Genomic DNA, 18486 nt, shown 5'->3' on the forward strand with positions numbered 1-18486 from the left:
ACAATCTTATTGAAACATATTGGATTCTTACGTGGCTCGACAGGGTAAATGCTGAGAGGACATTTTCCCTCATGGGAGTGTCTAGAACTGAACAGAATAAAGAGGCACCAATTTAAGAGTGAGATCAGGAGAAACGTCTTCTCTCAGAGGGTTGTGAGTCTTTGGAATTTGTTGTCACAGACAGCTGGCACACGCTGCTTGTGTGAGACTGACTTTGCTGCCTCAGCCAGAACTGGCAGCATTCTAAGTGCAAAAGAAGGCAAGGGGGTGTTGTGCCAGTCCCTGCGTACACAGCCCAGGTGCCGGATAATCTGCAGTGCTCCTACCTGCCTTATTATCTTTCCAGGCCAGTTCCGGTCAGCAAACATTGGTTTGTTTGTTCTACGTTTTCTCACGTGCTGTTGTCGAGTTAGTGCTGTCTCTTTGCTTTTCCCAGTGAGAATTGACTCTCTGAGTAACCTGCCTCTGACTCAGTCATTCGTGATAGCACACACGATTCTGTCGCGGCTCCGTGAATCAGAAAATGGCTGAAACTCACAGTCCTTTGCCTCGTTTTTCCGGTCAGTCACATACGTACCTATCGATTCCGCCTGCCCTTGCAGTCTGATGAAAAGCATGTGCCTTAAATACGTCCCGATGATTTTTGTCCTAGCTCACAGTGTTCTCGAAATCTCTCTTTCAAGTCATCAAAATCAAAACGACTGAACCCCGAGATAGCTTCATCCCCAGCAGCATGCAGCAACGTAGCACAGTTGACCTTCTCTTGTTTTTCTGAAATGTCGCTCGCGAGTATGAAAAGCTGGTGGGCAGCTACGGTTGCTGCGACTCCCAAATTCTGACACCATGTGGTGTGATCGGGGCCCGGCGTTGGCGGGAAGGTGCAGCACGCAGCAGGGGTCCGAGGGGATGACATTGAGAGCAAGTGTCAAGGTGCGCAAGAGACAGAGATGGCGAGAGAAGGATAGGGAGCGGGAGCTGAGCAGCCACCTTAGAACAGACGAGTTTGAATCGACTCACGCCCGGTTGGATGTGAGGTGTGAGAAATGAAGCACTTGGTACTCAAACCCATCCAGCAGACACAAAGCACCGAAAGCCTGAGTTATAAACATGAAGCTGTTTTTAGATTTATAGATGAGGGGTGCACCGTTCCCGGAGGTACTGCAATACCAGGTCGATGCGTGGAGTGGACGGAGCAAGCCCCTATTCCATCTCCCTGCTCCAAAAATCAATTTAATATATGGTCCCCAGATAAGGGACGTATCAGATATTAAACTGATAAGAACAGATTTTTTTTTTTTTATTTCAAAATATACTTTATTCATATAAATAAATCTTTGGTACTTGTACAATTTGTCATATCGTTCATAAATATATACATTCCATGTCGTAAAGAACAGATTGAATTACTCAAATTTACAGTTATCCTATTTACAGTTCCCTTCATTAACCATCCAGTCTCTTATTATTTAGCTGTGGCTTCAGCGGAACCCACCTACTGAGTGGGTGCCCTGTTATATGAGAGCAAAGGAAAAACGTCTTTAACCCCCAGTTTATGGGGTTACCATTGTCCATTTGACTGTCCTGTCTCTGGGGTAGCTGTCTGCATCCCCATGGTGTGCACAAACTGCTGGACCTTCGCTGGGCTGAGGTAGCTATCCAGGCCCTCACTGGGGTCATTTACCTGCTCTGGTGTCATTGAGCCAAGGCAAGGGTCCGCACCGTCCAGTTCTGTGTCTGACAATGGGACTGTCAGAGGATCGCAGCTCTCAGTTACCTGTAGTTGTGGGACAGTGGGTACCCCCTGGTTCTCACTGGGTGGAGGGTGGACTTCAGGGGGTCCGTTGTTTCCTGGTTGGGAGGAAATGCCCTCCTCTTTATCTACGGCACTCTGTCTCTTCTTCTGGTGGTGATGATGTTCTTTGTGCCCGTCTTCCCCATCCGAAGAGCTGGCCGTCCCTCCCTCGTGCAGCTGTCTTTTCCCCCTTTGCTCGAAGGCTTTGTGGGCGTGGCCGGATTTTCTCTTCCTGTTTATAACCGGTATCCACTCCTCTGCCTGCTCGATTAGCTCCTCCTCCATTGCTTCCATCTGCCCAGCGAGAGCTAGGATCAGCTGCTGTGTCTCTCCGCTGGCTGCCACCTCCTCTACTCCAGCCTGTTCTTCTTTCTGGGTGCCACCAGACTCTGTTTCCCTGCTGTCTAGGTGGACGTTACTGGTCTTTGGGGGTCCACGGCTCGCCTTGCCACCTCCAGCCATCTGTGCGTAAGTGGGGCCCCCCCGTCTTGGGCAGGTCTTGTACACGTGGCCCACCTCTCCGCACAGGTTGCAGCTCTTTTCTTCCTGACAGTCCTTAGTCAGGTGACCCTCCTGTTTGCAGTTCCTGCAGATGGTCACTTTGCAATCCGCCAGCACATGTCCCGACTTCCCGCAGGCTCGGCACACTTTTGGCTGCCCTGCATATGTCAGGTAGCCTCTGTTCCCTCCAATTGCGAAGCTCGAGGGTGGGTGAAGAATGTTCCCATTGCCATCGACCCTCAGAGTCACTCTGACCTGTCGCTTACTGGTCCAGATCCCAAAGGGGTCGATCACGTCGGTGGCTTCTCCCTCAACTTGGACGTACCTTCCCAGGAAAGTCAGGACATCAGCCGCTGGAACATAGGGGTTGTACATATGGATTGTAACCACCCGGCTCCTCTGTGCAGGAAGCACACACAATGGGGTTGCCGACAAGATGGAGAACAGCGGCTCCCCTTCCTTCTCCTTGAAGACCTTCAGGAGCTGTTCGCACTGCTTCACGCTCCTGAAGGTCACATCAAAGTAGCCTGCCCCAGGGAAATCCTGCAGGCAGTACACGTCTGCTGCAGCGAACCCACAGCATCCTAGCAATACCTTCTTAATAAACAGGATGCGATCCATCGGTGTACGGCCCTCCACCTGCTTGACAGACACCCGGACGGTGTTTCGAACCCCCTGCCCAGGGCTGCGCGCAGCTGTTGAGGCCATAGCTCGGAGGTTGGCTGGTCCCTGAATTGGCGTTAGGCCGAAGCCAGCATGAAGATCCACCAATAGCAGGTCAGCACAACCAAACGATCCTCCAACGTCCAATCACGATCCAGCGATGATCTCCACTAGCTCTGATGACTCGCAACTCGACCCCCGTCCTGATAAGAACAGACACTTGATCTTAGCCAAAAGGCCGAGAAGCGATAACTACAATACCGCGGACTGCCTCAAGTCCCATTTGTCCTCCATGTTTTCAATCAGCTTGATTCTGTTCAAAGACTTGTAGATCACTGCTGACAGTTTCCCTGTCGCCGTAGTCCTCCCAGGATTTCTAACGAGAGCAGCAGGTCCGTTTACAGCAGTTGCTTTTTTTCCCCTGTCAGTGAACCACTGTCTCATGGTCATGTAGAGATCGTCAGTATCTCACCAATCAAGTGGGTCAGGGCTAAGCTTACGTGACTTCTCACGTGACCAGCACAGCGTTTTTGAGGAGGCGGTAACCAACTGCAGAACTGCACGCATTGAATGATACATTCAGCCTGTCATGTCTGCATCAGCTCTCTGCACGAGCAACTTCCCCAGTCCCACTCGCCCTGCAGCAAATATTCTCTCTTCAGATAAGTATCCGACCCTCCGACCAAAGTCACCATTGAATCTGCCTCCAGCACCCTCTCTCTCAGGCAGTGCACTGCATATTCTCACCACTCGCTGAAGATGCTTGGGCCTAGGACGCTACCTCGATGAAACGTGACACGTAGAGAAGAAAGCAATAGATTCAGCCGAGCCCTCCATGTCTTTGATGTGTGTGGATGTGCCTGCAGTTAGAACATTGCACAGTACAGGCCCTTCGGCCCACGATGTCGTGCCGAGCAGTTTTCTTAATCTAAGATCAACCTAACCTACACACCCCTCAATTTACTGCCGTCCAGCGTGTGCTCGCCGAGCAGTAGCTTAAATGTCCCTGACAGTTTGTGGGAGATTAGAAATGCAGTTAGAGATGTTGTTTTTGCAGATGGGTGACGGGGTGTTGTGGGGGGAGGGGAAGGGGAACATTACACAAACGGTCGCGGGATTCTTGCAGCATACCTAAGGCTAAGATTTTAACGAATATAGAGGTTTTTGTTTAAGAAATAGTTGTAAACTAAGAAATAACTTTAAAGTGTTGTAGCTGACCACAAAAGTAGCAGTAGGGGCATTTCACAATAAGCTTATAGTATGATAAGGGGAACTGGATAAAATAGCAGACAGGCTGTAACAGACAAGGACAAGGACAGCAGGGTAGTCAGATAAGGAAAATTAGAGAAAAACGAGTGAGGTAATCGGCTTATGATAGGATGGGAAAAGGGAGGCGTGATTCCGCAACTTGCAAACTGAATAAGAATGCTTACATGTTTTGTTTTCGCGCGCTTTTGCTAGCCTGATTGCTTGAGCAAAACGCCTGTTCTTGCAAGGCCGTAAAGAATTAAATGTTCTTGTTTCCAAGGCTTTGTCTCAGGCTGAATTGTGAGTGAGTTTTGTTTCTCACAGTTGCCGAAGGGCCTGTTGTTGCGCTGCTCTGTTCGACGTTCTAAAAATCTCAGCTGTTACCAATGTGAAAAATCCCTGCCTCCCCACAAGGCAAATGATTGGAGCAGGTTCGAATTCTGACCGAAAAATCTCACTGTCAGGAAATCTCGGCTCGCTCACCTTTACGAACAGTACCTCTTACAGACTAATCCATCTTGTCTTGGAAAGTGTGAACTCCCATCCCCCAACCCACCTCGTGCAAATGAATAGCACGACGGGGCGGGGATGTGAAGATCAATTTACAGCAAATCAGCCTTTATTGGTTCGGCTCCAAACATTCCAATTCGGTCTGCTTCCTTAGAATTGCAAATCAAGATTCAAGAGTGCTAATTGCAGCGCTAACAGCAAGCTAATGGTTTGATAGTGGCTGTGCAATCAAAAAGCAAGGTCTAAAATGCAAAATAAAGCAAAACACCCAGTAAGCAAAACCTCAGCATCTGTGGGGAAAAAGCAGAATTAACGCTTTTTCGAGTCCAGTGACCCTTCTCCCGAAGGGTGCAGCGAGTTCTGTTTTCGTCTAGACATTACAACCTGCAGCACCACGCGTGGAGTCAGTGATCAACTGCACCTTCACTCTATTGGTAGCCACTGAGCACGTACATCGATGCTTGCATCAGGACGAGACGAAACCTGAACCAAACGGACGGAGGCTCCGAAGCTCTCTGCCACCCTCTCACCTTCAATGCGCACTTGGATCCATCCGGCTGCTCCGCATCAGGAAGCATCAATGGGGCGGCCTCAATCAACAGATGGGAATCAGAAAGCTTCCCCACACAGTCACACAGTACAGAAGAGGCCCTTTGGCCCTCCGAGTCCGCACTGACAAAGCTACTCTAAGTCTGCTCTAGTCCCACTTTCCAGCACTTGGTCCGTAGCCAGGAAAGGTTATGACATTTCCAGTGCTCATCCAAGTAGTTTTTCAAGGTTTTGAGGTTCCCCGCCTCGCTACCCTCCCAAGCAGTGCATTCCAGACCGCCGCCACCCTCTGGGAAACAACTGCTTTCTGTCATGACCGCAAGACCACGGAAGGTCTGACGGCCCATAAGACGTAGGAGCAGAATCGGGCCATTCGGCCCACGCTCCGCCATTCGGTCGTGGCTCACAGGTTTCTCAACCCCGATTCTCCTGCCCTCTCCCCACAACCCTTGATCCCCTTATAATCAAGAACCTCTCTATCTCTGTCTTAAATGCAACCTCATCTCAGCCTGAAGGGACGACCCTTCACCCTGAGGCTGTACTTCCAGGTCCTCGTCTCGCCTACTAGTGGGATCATCGGGTTCAATTCCCGCCTCAGGCGACTGACTGTGTGGAGTTTGCACGTTCTCCCCGTGCCTGCGTGGGTTTCCTCCGGGTGCTCCGGTTTCCTCCCACAGTCCAAAGATGTGCAGGTCAGGTGAATTGGCCATGCTAAATTGCCCGTAGTGTTAGGTAAGGGGCAAATGTAGGGGTATGGGTGGGTTGCGCTTCGGCGGGTCGGTGTGGACTTGTTGGGTCGAAGGGCCTGTTTCCACACTGTAATGTAATGTAATCTAATCTAATCTTCTTCACATCCACTCTGACCAGGCCTCCCAGTAGCCTGTAAGGTTCAGTCAGATCCCGCCTTACCTTTCGAAACACCATCGGGTATAGACCCAGAGACCTCGTGTGACAAACCCTTCAGCCCCAGGGGGAACACGCTTGTAAACCTTCTCTAGACTCCCTCCAACACCAGCGCATCCCTTCCTTTGGTACAGGGCACAAAACTGCTCCCGATATTCCACCTGTGGTCAGACCAGAGTCTGATGCAGCCTCAGCAGCACGTCTCTGCTCCTTTTTTCTCGCCCGCTTGAAATGAATGCCGACACTGCATTTGCCTTCCGAACCATCGGATGAACCTGCATGTTAATCATGAAACAACCTGGAACTAAGACTCCCAAGACCCTCAGCGCTTCAGATTTGCAAAGCCTTTCCCTCGTTCAGAAAATCGTCTACCCGATTGTTCTTGCTACCAAAGTGCAAAACCGCACACTTGGTCACTTCTTTCCCCACTCGCCCTTCATCTCCACGCCCTTCTGCAGCCTGCCCGTTTCCTCAAAACTACCTGTCCCTCTCGCTATCTTTGTGCCATCTGCAAACTCAGCAAAAATGCCCGCCGTGGCCCTCATTATCGTCGACACCCCAATAAGGTCCCTGTCACAGCCCCGTCTACAAGGTATTTGCAGAAATTCACCAAAGTTATACACGTGGCCGGAGACTTTGGCACGTCGGGTCGATAACACAGGGCCCAGCGAGCCTGTGCCGATTCCTACTCCTTGTTTGGACGTGCTACTTGTTGCCCAGACGTGGTTTCAGTCCCGCCGTTCCGCCTCCCGTTCACGTGTCTAACAAGGTGAGCCTTAAACATAGAACATAGAAGAATTCAGCGCAGTACAGGCCCTTCGGCCCTCGATGTTGCGCCGATCCAAGCCCACCTAACCTACACTAGCCCACTATCCTCCATATGCCTATCCAATGCCTGCTTAAATGCCCATAATGAGGGAGAGTCCACCACTGCTACTGGCAGGGCATTCCATGAACTCACGACTCGCTGAGTAAAGAACCTACCCCTAACATCTGTCCTATACCTACCCCCCCTTAATTTAAAGCTATGCCCCCTTGGAAAAAGATTCTCACTGTCGACCCTATCTAAACCCCTAATCATCTTGTACACCTCTATCAAGTCACCCCTAAACCTTCTTTTCTCCAATGAAAACAACCCCAAGTGCCTCAGCCTTTCCTCATATGATCTCTCTACCATACCAGGCAACATCCTGGTAAACCTCCTCTGCACCCGTTCCAGTGCCTCCACATCCTTCCTATAGTATGGCGACCAAAACTGCCACACAATACTCCAGATGCGGACGCACCAGAGTCTTATACAACTGCAACATGACCTCAGTACTCCGGAACTCAATTCCTCTACCAATAAAAGCCAGTACGCCATATGCCTTCCTCACCGCACTATTTACCTGGGTGGCAACTTTCAAAGATCTGTGTACATGGACACCAAGATCCCTCTGCTCATCCACACTACCAAGTATCCGTCCATTAGCCCAGTACCCCATCTTTTTATTACTCTTACCAAAGTGAATCACCTCACACTTAGCTACATTGAACGCCATTTGCCACCTTTCTGCCCAGTTCTGCAGCTTATCTATATCCCGCTGTAACCTGCCACATCCTTCCTCACTGTCTACAACTCCTCCGACTTTCGTATCATCCGCAAACTTGCTCACCCAACCTTCTAACCCCTCCTCCAGGTCATTTATAAAAATGACAAACAGCAATGGTCCCAAAACAGATCCTTGCGGAACACCGCTAGTGACGGCACTCCAAGATGAACCTTTGCCATCAACTACTACCCTCTGTCTTCTTCCAGCCAGCCAACTCCTAATCCAAACCTCCAACTCACCCTCAATGCCATACCTCCGTGTTTTTTGCAGTAGTCCACCATGAGGAACCTTATCAAACGCCTTACTAAAATCCATATACACCACATCTACCGCTTTCCCCTCGTTCACCTCCTTAGTCACCTTCTCAAAGAATTCAATAAGGTTTGTGAGGCACGACCTGCCCTTCACAAAACCATGCTGACTATCCTTGATCACATTATTCCTATCCAGATGTTCATAAATCCTATCCCTTAGAATTCTCTCTAAGATTTTGCCCACAACAGAAGTGAGACTCACCAGCCAATAGTTACTAGGGTTATCCCTACTCCCCTTCTTGAACAAGGGAACCACATTTGCTAGCCTCCAATCTTCTGGCACTACTCCTGTAGACAACGAGGACATAAAAATCAAGGCCAATGGCTCTGCAATCTCCTCCCTTGCTTCCCGGAGAATCCTAGGATAAATGCCATCAGGCCCAGGGGACTTATCTATTTTCACCCTTTCCAGAATTTCCAACACCTCTTCTCTACATACCTCAAAGCCATCCATTCTACTTAATTGTGACTCAGTACTCACATTGACAACAATGTCCTGTTCCTGATTGAATACTGACGAAAAGTATTCATTCAATGTCTCCCCAATCTCTTCAGCCTCCACACGCAACTTCCCACGACTATCCTTGACTGGACCTATTCCTACCCTAGTCATTCTTTTATTCCTGACATACCTATAGAAAGCCTTAGGGTTTTCCCTAATCCTACCAACTAAGGCCCTTTCATGTCCCCTCCTTGCTGCTCTTAGCTCTCTCTTCAGGTCCTTCCTGGCTACCGTATAACTCTCAATCGCCCCAATTGAACCTTCACGCCTCATCTTTACATAGGCCGCCCTCTTCCATTTAACAAGGGATTCCAATTCCTTATTAAACCACGGCTCCCTCACACGACCCTTTCCTCCCTGCCTGACGGGTACATACTTATCAAGGACACTCAATAGTTGCTCCTTGAACAAGCTCCACATATCAGTTACATAGAACATAGAACATAGAAGAATACAGCGCAGTACAGGCCCTTGGGCCCTCGATGTTGCGCCGATCCAAGCCCACCTAAACTACACTAACCCACTATCCTCCATATACCTATCCAATGCCCTCTTAAATGCCCATAAAGAGGGAGAGTCCACCACTGTTACTGGCAGGGCATTCCATGAACTAACGACTCGCTGAGTGAAGAACCTACCCCTAACATCAGTCCTATATCTACCCCCCCTTAATTTAAAGCTATGCCCCCTTGTAATACCCGACTCAATACGCGGGAAAAGGTTCATACTGTCGACCCTATCTAACCCCCTAATCATCTTGTACACCTCAATCAAGTCACCCCTAAACCTTCTTTTCTCTAGTGAAAACAGCCCCAAGTGCCTCAGTCTTTCCTCATACGATTTTCCTTCCATACCAGGCAACATCCTGGTAAACCTCCTCTGCACCCGTTCCAGTGCCTCCACATCCTTCCTATAGTATGGCGACCAAAACTGCACACAATACTCCAGATGCGGACGCACCAGAGTCTTATACAACTGCAACATGACCTCAGTACTCCGGAACTCAATTCCTCTACCAATAAAAGCCAGTACGCCATATGCCTTCTTCACCGCACTATTTACCTGGGTGGCAACTTTCAAAGATCTGTGTACATGGACACCAAGATCCCTCTGCTCATCCACACTACCAAGTATCCGTCCATTAGCCCAGTACCCCATCTTTTTATTACTCTTACCAAAGTGAATCACCTCACACTTAGCTACATTGAACGCCATTTGCCACCTTTCTGCCCAGTTCTGCAGCTTATCTATATCCCGCTGTAACCTGCCACATCCTTCCTCACTGTCTACAACTCCTCCGACTTTCGTATCATCCGCAAACTTGCTCACCCAACCTTCTAACCCCTCCTCCAGGTCATTTATAAAAATGACAAACAGCAATGGTCCCAAAACAGATCCTTGCGGAACACCGCTAGTGACGGCACTCCAAGATGAACCTTTGCCATCAACTACTACCCTCTGTCTTCTTCCAGCCAGCCAACTCCTAATCCAAACCTCCAACTCACCCTCAATGCCATACCTCCGTGTTTTTTGCAGTAGTCCACCATGAGGAACCTTATCAAACGCCTTACTAAAATCCATATACACCACATCTACCGCTTTCCCCTCGTTCACCTCCTTAGTCACCTTCTCAAAGAATTCAATAAGGTTTGTGAGGCACGACCTGCCCTTCACAAAACCATGCTGACTATCCTTGATCACATTATTCCTATCCAGATGTTCATAAATCCTATCCCTTAGAATTCTCTCTAAGATTTTGCCCACAACAGAAGTGAGACTCACCAGCCAATAGTTACTAGGGTTATCCCTACTCCCCTTCTTGAACAAGGGAACCACATTTGCTAGCCTCCAATCTTCTGGCACTACTCCTGTAGACAACGAGGACATAAAAATCAAGGCCAATGGCTCTGCAATCTCCTCCCTTGCTTCCCGGAGAATCCTAGGATAAATGCCATCAGGCCCAGGGGACTTATCTATTTTCACCCTTTCCAGAATTTCCAACACCTCTTCTCTACATACCTCAAAGCCATCCATTCTACTTAATTGTGACTCAGTACTCACATTGACAACAATGTCCTGTTCCTGATTGAATACTGACGAAAAGTATTCATTCAATGTCTCCCCAATCTCTTCAGCCTCCACACGCAACTTCCCACGACTATCCTTGACTGGACCTATTCCTACCCTAGTCATTCTTTTATTCCTGACATACCTATAGAAAGCCTTAGGGTTTTCCCTAATCCTACCAACTAAGGCCCTTTCATGTCCCCTCCTTGCTGCTCTTAGCTCTCTCTTCAGGTCCTTCCTGGCTACCGTATAACTCTCAATCGCCCCAATTGAACCTTCACGCCTCATCTTTACATAGGCCGCCCTCTTCCATTTAACAAGGGATTCCAATTCCTTATTAAACCACGGCTCCCTCACACGACCCTTTCCTCCCTGCCTGACGGGTACATACTTATCAAGGACACTCAATAGTTGCTCCTTGAACAAGCTCCACATATCAGTTACGCCCTTGTCTTGAAGCTTACTTTTCCAAGCCACACATCCTAAGTCATGCCTCACCGCATCATAATTTCCCTGCCCCCAGCTATAACTCTTGCCCTGTAGTGCACACTTATCCCTCTCCATCGCGAGAGTAAAAGTCACCGAATTGTGGTCACTGTCCCCAAAGTGCTCACCTACCTCTAATTCTAACACCTGGCCTGGTTCGTTACCCAGAACCAAATCCAGTATGGCCTCACCTCTTGTTGGCCTATCTACATATTGTGTCAGGAAACCCTCCTGCACACATTGGACAAACACTGACCCATCTAACGAACTTGAGCTATAGCTTTCCCAATCAATATCAGGAAAGTTAAAGTCCCCCATAACAACCACCCTATTACTTTCACTCTTCTCTTGAATCATCCTCGCAATCCTTTCTTCTACGTTTCTAGGACTATTAGGAGGCCTGTAAAAAATTACTAACAGGGTGAGCTCACCTTTCCTATTCCTAACCTCAGCCCAAACTACCTCAGACGGCGAGTCTTCATCCATCGTCCTTTCCACAGCTGTAATACTATCTTTGACAAGCAATGCCACACCTCCCCCTCTTTTACCCCCACCTCTGACCCTACTAAAACATTTAAACCCTGGAACCTGCAACAGCCAATCCTGTCCCTGTTCTACCCATGTCTCCGTAATAGCCACAACATCGAAGTCCCAGGTACCAACCCACGCTGCAAGTTCCTAATGTACCAACCCACGTTCCTAATGTGCCTGCTTCCAGCGCTTCGACTGGCAACGCGTTCCAGGCACCCACCATCCTCTGTGTGAAAACCTTTCCCCGCACTTTTCCCTTCTCACTTTCCCCCTCTCACCGTGAACCTGTACCCACTGACTCGCCACCCCACCCTTTCGATGCCTCTCAGTATGCTGTCGACCACTATCAGGTCGCCCCTCAGCTTCCGTCTTTGCAGTGACGACAATCCAAGTTTATTCAATCTCTCCTCACAGCAGAAGCGCTCCAGGGCAGGCAACGTGCTGGTAAACCTTCTCTGCACCCTCTCCAAAGCATCCACGTCCTTCTGGTAGTGTGCCGAACAGCATTGCGCGCGATATCCCAATTGTAGCCTAACTGGAGTTTTGTACAGCTCTTTGTACAGATCATTTATTTACACGTCACAAACAACAAAGGTCCTAGCACTGAGCCCTGCGGGACGCCACTAGTTACTGATCTCCTTTCCGAAAAATGCGCCCCGAGTCGGTTTTGTATCCAGCTAGCCGACTCACCTCAGATCCCACGAGACTCTACCTTTTGTAGCAGCCTGCCGTAAGATGTGAAGCGATCCAGAAGAGATTACTGACGCAAAGGTGACTACACTTAAATGAAAGTGCTGGGAATGGCAACCGTGATGGAACTCGCAGCCAAGGAAGGTCAACACCTCACAAAATGGTGGCTGAGAGTTCACAAAATGGTGGCCCAGGGACAAGCACAAACGCAGACACAAAACTGCCACTGCTGTGGAAACACATGTCAGGCAGCAGCAAATTGCTGCTGGAAAGAAGCTGTGTGCAGAAACTGCAGCATTAAAAAAGAATATATTAAGTGGGTGCGCTCGGGGGAGAAAGTACCAATAACCTGCAGCGAAAGTACAGGAAGAAATCCTAAATGGTACAAAAAGGGCAAGAAGACAAAAGCCCAGGCGCACAAACCAATGAGGTGTTGTTGTTACAGATACTGGCGATAGCTGCCGACGCCCCGGTCGCTCCCTTACTGAACGGCAAACCGGTAAGAATGGAGGTGGACACCGGTTTCATTGATACGGCTGAGTCACGTTGCGCTGCAACCTTCAGAAACTGAGCGAGGAACACACACAGGTGCTTTCACGGTGGGAACGTTCAGTTATACGGTCAGTCTGAAGACACAGCCTGCGCGTCAACAAAGGAAATCTTAGAGCTTTATGGGCAAGAATGTGGTTGGACAGAATCAAACTCAACTGGGCCGAAGGCAATCACTTGTCAAGATTCTGAGAGTGACTGATCAAGAATTCTAAAGAAGCACGCTATTGTTTTCAATGGGATAGAGAAGCAGGACGCCGGGAGCCTTTGATAAGGTTCCACGTGGTAGGCTGTTGGAGAAAATGCAGAGGCATGGAACTGAGGGTGATTTAGCAGCTTGGCTTAGAAACTGGCTTTCTGAAAGAAGGCAGCGGGTGGTGGTTGATGGAAAATATTCAGCCTGGAGTCCGGTTACTAGTGGTGTGCCACAAGGGTCTGTTTTGGGACCACTGCTGTTTGTCATTTTTATAAATGACTTAGATGCAGGCATAACATAGGTGGATGGATTAGTAAATTTGCAGACGACGCTAAAGTCGGTGGAGTGGTGGTCAGTGTGGAAGAATGTTACAGGTTGCAGGGGGACTTGGATAAACTGCAGAATTGGGCTGAGAGGTGGCAAATGGAGTTCAATGCAGCTAAATGTGAGGTGATGCACTTTGGGAAGAATAACAGGAAGGCAGAGTACTGGGTCGATGGAAAGATTCTTGGTAGTGTGGATGTGCAGAGGGATCTTGGAGTCCCATGTACATAGATCCCTGAAAGTTGCCACCCAAGTGGATAGTGCTGTTAAGAAGGCTGTTAGGTTTCATTCGTAGAGGGATTGAGTGCCGGAGCCGCAATATCATGCTGCAACAGTTCACCTGCTGGTGTGTGCTAGGCGGTTTCCTTTCCCTTTGCTCAACGACCTATTTGCTGAACTAGCCGGAGGTCAGCTTTTCAGTAAAACTGAGCCCGGTAAACCCTACCTCCAGATGAGTGTAGATCCTGAGTTTAAATGAATGAGACACAATCTTATTGAAACATATTGGATTCTTACGTGGCTCGACAGGGTAAATGCTGAGAGGACATTTTCCCTCATGGGAGTGTCTAGAACTGAACAGAATAAAGAGGCACCAATTTAAGAGTGAGATCAGGAGAAACGTCTTCTCTCAGAGGGTTGTGAGTCTTTGGAATTTGTTGTCACAGACAGCTGGCACACGCTGCTTGTGTGAGACTGACTTTGCTGCCTCAGCCAGAACTGGCAGCATTCTAAGTGCAAAAGAAGGCAAGGGGGTGTTGTGCCAGTCCCTGCGTACACAGCCCAGGTGCCGGATAATCTGCAGTGCTCCTACCTGCCTTATTATCTTTCCAGGCCAGTTCCGGTCAGCAAACATTGGTTTGTTTGTTCTACGTTTTCTCACGTGCTGTTGTCGAGTTAGTGCTGTCTCTTTGCTTTTCCCAGTGAGAATTGACTCTCTGAGTAACCTGCCTCTGACTCAGTCATTCGTGATAGCACACACGATTCTGTCGCGGCTCCGTGAATCGGAAAATGGCTGAAACTCACAGTCCTTTGCCTCGTTTTTCCGGTCAGTCACATACGTACCTATCGATTCCGCCTGCCCTTGCAGTCTGATGAAAAGCATGTGCCTTAAATACGTCCCGATGATTTTTGTCCTAGCTCACAGTGTTCTCGAAATCTCTCTTTCAAGTCATCAAAATCAAAACGACTGAACCCCGAGATAGCTTCATCCCCAGCAGCATGCAGCAACGTAGCACAGTTGACCTTCTCTTGTTTTTCTGAAATGTCGCTCGCGAGTATGAAAAGCTGGTGGGCAGCTACGGTTGCTGCGACTCCCAAATTCTGACACCATGTGGTGTGATCGGGGCCCGGCGTTGGCGGGAAGGTGCAGCACGCAGCAGGGGTCCGAGGGGATGACATTGAGAGCAAGTGTCAAGGTGCGCAAGAGACAGAGATGGCGAGAGAAGGATAGGGAGCGGGAGCTGAGCAGCCACCTTAGAACAGACGAGTTTGAATCGACTCACGCCCGGTTGGATGTGAGGTGTGAGAAATGAAGCACTTGGTACTCAAACCCATCCAGCAGACACAAAGCACCGAAAGCCTGAGTTATAAACATGAAGCTGTTTTTAGATTTATAGATGAGGGGTGCACCGTTCCCGGAGGTACTGCAATACCAGGTCGATGCGTGGAGTGGACGGAGCAAGCCCCTATTCCATCTCCCTGCTCCAAAAATCAATTTAATATATGGTCCCCAGATAAGGGACGTATCAGATATTAAACTGATAAGAACAGATTTTTTTTTTTTTATTTCAAAATATACTTTATTCATATAAATAAATCTTTGGTACTTGTACAATTTGTCATATCGTTCATAAATATATACATTCCATGTCGTAAAGAACAGATTGAATTACTCAAATTTACAGTTATCCTATTTACAGTTCCCTTCATTAACCATCCAGTCTCTTATTATTTAGCTGTGGCTTCAGCGGAACCCACCTACTGAGTGGGTGCCCTGTTATATGAGAGCAAAGGAAAAACGTCTTTAACCCCCAGTTTATGGGGTTACCATTGTCCATTTGACTGTCCTGTCTCTGGGGTAGCTGTCTGCATCCCCATGGTGTGCACAAACTGCTGGACCTTCGCTGGGCTGAGGTAGCTATCCAGGCCCTCACTGGGGTCATTTACCTGCTCTGGTGTCATTGAGCCAAGGCAAGGGTCCGCACCGTCCAGTTCTGTGTCTGACAATGGGACTGTCAGAGGATCGCAGCTCTCAGTTACCTGTAGTTGTGGGACAGTGGGTACCCCCTGGTTCTCACTGGGTGGAGGGTGGACTTCAGGGGGTCCGTTGTTTCCTGGTTGGGAGGAAATGCCCTCCTCTTTATCTACGGCACTCTGTCTCTTCTTCTGGTGGTGATGATGTTCTTTGTGCCCGTCTTCCCCATCCGAAGAGCTGGCCGTCCCTCCCTCGTGCAGCTGTCTTTTCCCCCTTTGCTCGAAGGCTTTGTGGGCGTGGCCGGATTTTCTCTTCCTGTTTATAACAGGTATCCACTCCTCTGCCTGCTCGATTAGCTCCTCCTCCATTGCTTCCATCTGCCCAGCGAGAGCTAGGATCAGCTGCTGTGTCTCTCCGCTGGCTGCCACCTCCTCTACTCCAGCCTGTTCTTCTTTCTGGGTGCCACCAGACTCTGTTTCCCTGCTGTCTAGGTGGACGTTACTGGTCTTTGGGGGTCCACGGCTCGCCTTGCCACCTCCAGCCATCTGTGCGTAAGTGGGGCCCCCCCGTCTTGGGCAGGTCTTGTACACGTGGCCCACCTCTCCGCACAGGTTGCAGCTCTTTTCTTCCTGACAGTCCTTAGTCAGGTGACCCTCCTGTTTGCAGTTCCTGCAGATGGTCACTTTGCAATCCGCCAGCACATGTCCCGACTTCCCGCAGGCTCGGCACACTTTTGGCTGCCCTGCATATGTCAGGTAGCCTCTGTTCCCTCCAATTGCGAAGCTCGAGGGTGGGTGAAGAATGTTCCCATTGCCATCGACCCTCAGAGTCACTCTGACCTGTCGCTTACTGGTCCAGATCCCAAAGGGGTCGATCACGTCGGTGGCTTCTCCCTCAACTTGGACGTACCTTCCCAGGAAAGTCAGGACATCAGCCGCTGGAACATAGGGGTTGTACATATGGATTGTAACCACCCGGCTCCTCTGTGCAGGAAGCACACACAATGGGGTTGCCGACAAGATGGAGAACAGCGGCTCCCCTTCCTTCTCCTTGAAGACCTTCAGGAGCTGTTCGCACTGCTTCACGCTCCTGAAGGTCACATCAAAGTAGCCTGCCCCAGGGAAATCCTGCAGGCAGTACACGTCTGCTGCAGCGAACCCACAGCATCCTAGCAATACCTTCTTAATAAACAGGATGCGATCCATCGGTGTACGGCCCTCCACCTGCTTGACAGACACCCGGACGGTGTTTCGAACCCCCTGCCCAGGGCTGCGCGCAGCTGTTGAGGCCATAGCTCGGAGGTTGGCTGGTCCCTGAATTGGCGTTAGGCCGAAGCCAGCATGAAGATCCACCAATAGCAGGTCAGCACAACCAAACGATCCTCCAACGTCCAATCACGATCCAGCGATGATCTCCACTAGCTCTGATGACTCGCAACTCGACCCCCGTCCTGATAAGAACAGACACTTGATCTTAGCCAAAAGGCCGAGAAGCGATAACTACAATACCGCGGACTGCCTCAAGTCCCATTTGTCCTCCATGTTTTCAATCAGCTTGATTCTGTTCAAAGACTTGTAGATCACTGCTGACAGTTTCCCTGTCGCCGTAGTCCTCCCAGGATTTCTAACGAGAGCAGCAGGTCCGTTTACAGCAGTTGCTTTTTTTCCCCTGTCAGTGAACCACTGTCTCATGGTCATGTAGAGATCGTCAGTATCTCACCAATCAAGTGGGTCAGGGCTAAGCTTACGTGACTTCTCACGTGACCAGCACAGCGTTTTTGAGGAGGCGGTAACCAACTGCAGAACTGCACGCATTGAATGATACATTCAGCCTGTCATGTCTGCATCAGCTCTCTGCACGAGCAACTTCCCCAGTCCCACTCGCCCTGCAGCAAATATTCTCTCTTCAGATAAGTATCCGACCCTCCGACCAAAGTCACCATTGAATCTGCCTCCAGCACCCTCTCTCTCAGGCAGTGCACTGCATATTCTCACCACTCGCTGAAGATGCTTGGGCCTAGGACGCTACCTCGATGAAACGTGACACGTAGAGAAGAAAGCAATAGATTCAGCCGAGCCCTCCATGTCTTTGATGTGTGTGGATGTGCCTGCAGTTAGAACATTGCACAGTACAGGCCCTTCGGCCCACGATGTCGTGCCGAGCAGTTTTCTTAATCTAAGATCAACCTAACCTACACACCCCTCAATTTACTGCCGTCCAGCGTGTGCTCGCCGAGCAGTAGCTTAAATGTCCCTGACAGTTTGTGGGAGATTAGAAATGCAGTTAGAGATGTTGTTTTTGCAGATGGGTGACGGGGTGTTGTGGGGGGAGGGGAAGGGGAACATTACACAAACGGTCGCGGGATTCTTGCAGCATACCTAAGGCTAAGATTTTAACGAATATAGAGGTTTTTGTTTAAGAAATAGTTGTAAACTAAGAAATAACTTTAAAGTGTTGTAGCTGACCACAAAAGTAGCAGTAGGGGCATTTCACAATAAGCTTATAGTATGATAAGGGGAACTGGATAAAATAGCAGACAGGCTGTAACAGACAAGGACAAGGACAGCAGGGTAGTCAGATAAGGAAAATTAGAGAAAAACGAGTGAGGTAATCGGCTTATGATAGGATGGGAAAAGGGAGGCGTGATTCCGCAACTTGCAAACTGAATAAGAATGCTTACATGTTTTGTTTTCGCGCGCTTTTGCTAGCCTGATTGCTTGAGCAAAACGCCTGTTCTTGCAAGGCCGTAAAGAATTAAATGTTCTTGTTTCCAAGGCTTTGTCTCAGGCTGAATTGTGAGTGAGTTTTGTTTCTCACAGTTGCCGAAGGGCCTGTTGTTGCGCTGCTCTGTTCGACGTTCTAAAAATCTCAGCTG

General features: G+C 49.3%; 1 protein-coding gene and 2 pseudogenes across 1 annotated transcript in view; all 3 read right to left on the minus strand.

Moving 5' to 3' along the window:
• Positions 1 to 18486, minus strand: part of LOC148148470 (uncharacterized) — a 108859-nt gene that overhangs the window by 81345 nt on the left and 9028 nt on the right. The gene's annotated exons all lie outside the window — the stretch shown is intronic.
• LOC148148471 (U2 spliceosomal RNA) lies at positions 1134 to 1311 on the minus strand (annotated as a pseudogene).
• LOC148148472 (U2 spliceosomal RNA) lies at positions 15036 to 15213 on the minus strand (annotated as a pseudogene).

Source organism: Chiloscyllium plagiosum, unplaced genomic scaffold (genome assembly GCF_037043375.1).
Source record: "Chiloscyllium plagiosum isolate Xiang-an unplaced genomic scaffold, Cpla_swu_hap1 HiC_scaffold_12, whole genome shotgun sequence".
Classification (NCBI taxonomy): Eukaryota; Metazoa; Chordata; class Chondrichthyes; order Orectolobiformes; family Hemiscylliidae; genus Chiloscyllium; species Chiloscyllium plagiosum.